This window comes from Hibiscus syriacus, unplaced genomic scaffold, assembly GCF_006381635.1.
Source record: "Hibiscus syriacus cultivar Baekdansim isolate YM2019G1 unplaced genomic scaffold, ASM638163v2 tig00109945_pilon, whole genome shotgun sequence".
Taxonomy (NCBI): domain Eukaryota; kingdom Viridiplantae; phylum Streptophyta; class Magnoliopsida; order Malvales; family Malvaceae; genus Hibiscus; species Hibiscus syriacus.
In genome coordinates, this window is record NW_024062535.1 from 601,531 (window position 1) to 604,783 (window position 3,253).

General features: G+C 33.1%; 1 pseudogene; it reads left to right on the forward strand.

The window, feature by feature from the left end:
• Window positions 1-1,133: 1,133 nt before the first annotated feature.
• On the forward strand, window positions 1,134-2,264 carry LOC120210910 (annotated as a pseudogene).
• The last annotated feature ends 989 nt before the right edge of the window (window positions 2,265-3,253 follow it).

The following is a 3,253-nucleotide window of genomic DNA, read 5'->3' on the forward strand; positions in this document are numbered from 1 at the left end:
AAAGAAAAAGGGATTCATTAAAAGCCCTTCTACGAACTCAAGGTTGAAGTCTTATAAAAAGAAAAGAGTGCCCACAAAATATTCTTTAATCTGATAACAAATCGTTCTTTACATCATATGTGTGAAACATGGGGGTAATCTCGCCCAAAGAAAAGGGATGTATGCAAATGCTCTGGTAGTTAATCTATGAGTAACTCGATTTGTACCGCTTCGTACATAAGAGACAATCCAATTTGTAAATTAATTACATTTCTAGCGGAGCAGCCGCATATGAATCCCCAGAGCAGAGTCAACATCATCGCTGTTATTAAATTTTGTTGACGACTATGGTAGAATCAAACTCGATGTTAATCCTTTGTCAGTAAATTGGCACAAACAGGATGTAAAAGCAAGTTAAATCGATGAGAAGAAGAGGAATATATTGGCGGTGGTTGGTTTCTAATAAAAGTAAAAAATAATTAAAATTCTGTACTCCAACTAAATATATCCTCAGTTTTCCAAACAAATGTCCGATAAATAATAAAAGGCAAGAAATAGTCAATCTTAAAGAAAACATAAATAGTCAATCTTTTCATCCTTTTAACTGAACAATTTTTTAATGCTGATGGCAAAATCTTCAATGATAACAACATGCAATCTCTCCAAGAGTTTTCAATAATAGGCACGTGAAATTTGATTTGATTCCAAATATTAATATTTTTTATTTGATTTAAAAAATTTGATTCAATTTTTTATTTAAATTAATTCGATTCATAATTTTTAAAAGAATTTTAATTCCAGTTATAAAATAAAATTTGAATTAGTGGATTGGTTCTCAAATTTGACTCGAGTCTCTCAATTTTATATCATATATGTATATCACTTATGAAAAATACATATAAATTATATATGATTATAGAAAACCATTTAAAATGGAATGAGATAGTATCATGATATTATAAACATTCACATTTAAATTTTAACTTAAAATTTTCAAATAAATTTTATATTATAAAATAATATTTATCAACTCAAATAATTTAATTTTTTTTAAAAGAGTTGACTCCATGGTACCCTCAGCCCTAGTCAATAATGCTTATATATGACTCTTAATATGGTTTCTCAACAAAAATACCTACTCATTCAATTCAACAATGGAGAAAACTCCATATCTATCATCATCATTCTATGGAGTGATTCTCATTGTCATATTTTTCTCTTCTACACCTTCTCACTCCCTTGTCGACATCGGCATTAATCCGCCATTGATCCCGAAACCTCGACTCCTCAAAGCCTACATAGCCTTAAAAGCTTAGAAACATGCCATAATCTCCGACCCCAATGGCTTCACTTCCAATTGGTACGGTCCGAACGTCTGCAACTACACGGGAGTGTTTTGTGCACCGGCACCGGACGACGCTCACGCTACGGTGGTGGCCGGAATAGACTTAAACCATGCCAACATAGCCGGTTCTTTACCCGATGAGCTTGGCCTCCTCACTGACCTTGCTCTTTTCCACATAAACTCCAACCGCTTCTACGGCACCGTACCCCAAAGCTTTAGGAAACTCAACCTTCTTTATGAGCTCGATGTTAGTAATAACCGGTTTAGTGGAGAGTTCCCTTATGTTGTTCTATATTTACCGTCACTCAAATTCCTCGACATCAGATTCAACCAATTCAGTGGGAGAATCCCATCGCAGCTGTTCGATCTGAAACTCGATGCTTTGTTCTTTAACGACAACAAGTTCCAGTCGTCGATACCCGAAAATTTCGGAAACTCGCCTGCGTCGGTTATCGTGATGGCGAACAACGGTCTCACCGGTTGCTTTCCGTCATCGAGTTTGGTGAAAATGGCAGGAACTCTAAGGGAAATCGTTTTGATGAACAACGGATTTACAGGGTGTTTGAGACCGGAAATTGGGGCGTTAAAGGGAGTGACGGTATTTGATGTAAGCTCCAACAAGCTTGTTGGGTCATTGCCGGATGCTATCGGGGAAATGAAGAGCGTGAAGCAGCTTAATGTGGCTAATAATAAACTATCTGGTTATATTCCACAAAGCATTTGTTCGTTGCCTAATCTTAAGAACTTCACCTTCTCCAACAATTTCTTCATTTCCGAACCTTCCAAATGCCTGGAGTTGCGAGCCAAAGATGACAGGAATAATTGTATCCCTTATAGGCCATTGCAGAACTCACCAATGGAGTGCAAGTCTTTCTATGCACATCCAGTTGATTGTAGTGCTCCTGGCTGCTCGCCGCCGCCTGTGCATCACTGGCCATGAGGCGCATGATGATCTCAGCATCGGTGCTCCGGTATTAAAAGAAAGGGTTTTGAATTCATTTCATTTTGGTGGTGATGATGATGTCATGTTTGAAAATTAAGAATATACAAAAGGGTATGATTAATCTTTTGCAATTTGTGTTTTGAGAACCAACATCCCAATTTTTCTTTGTTTACAGTTTCTGAATTGATAAGAATAATGCTACTCGGGTTTGACACCAAAAGAAAATTACAAAGTGATTATAAATTAAGGGAAGGTATCAGTTTTTTTTTATTAATGTATAATATGTTTCTTCAATAAACAAAAGTTTATTCTACCGAATACCGATAATAAATTTGATAACAAGTTTGTCTAATTGATAAGATATTAAATCTTTTAAACAAAATCACGAGTTTAAACTATAACGCTAAGACAAAAAATTAAAATAGAACGATCACCTTTATATTAGACATCTATAATACTCGATTTAAATTAGTTAATCAATATATTAAAAACTAGTAATTATATAGAAAAAAATAAACAATGTTTGTGGTCAAAATTAATAATAATGAAAAAAAATCAACCTATACATAAGCACGTCGAGTTGAGCTCCCTCAATTTATTAATTGCATACTTGTAGTCAAACATTAGGAAAAGTCTAAGGAACAATATTTTAATTGAAGATTAAAAAAACTGAAAAAAAAAATAATTAACCGAAAATGAGATAAAAAATATAATATTTTTGGTTGAATGCAACTTAAAATATTAACTTTCTCCTAATATTTTCATTTAAATTGAACATATTAAAAAAATTAACATTTTAAGTTGCGTCTAATAAAAAATATTAAAATTTTATCATATTTTTCAGTTGCATTCATCCTCTACCATTCTTTAACCTTAAATAGATTTTCTTATCACATAATTATCTCAACCGAGGTTGGGAGATTGAGAATAAAGTGCCTAAATTATAGAATTTTTTTATAGCTAATAAATATTAAAAATATCTTTAT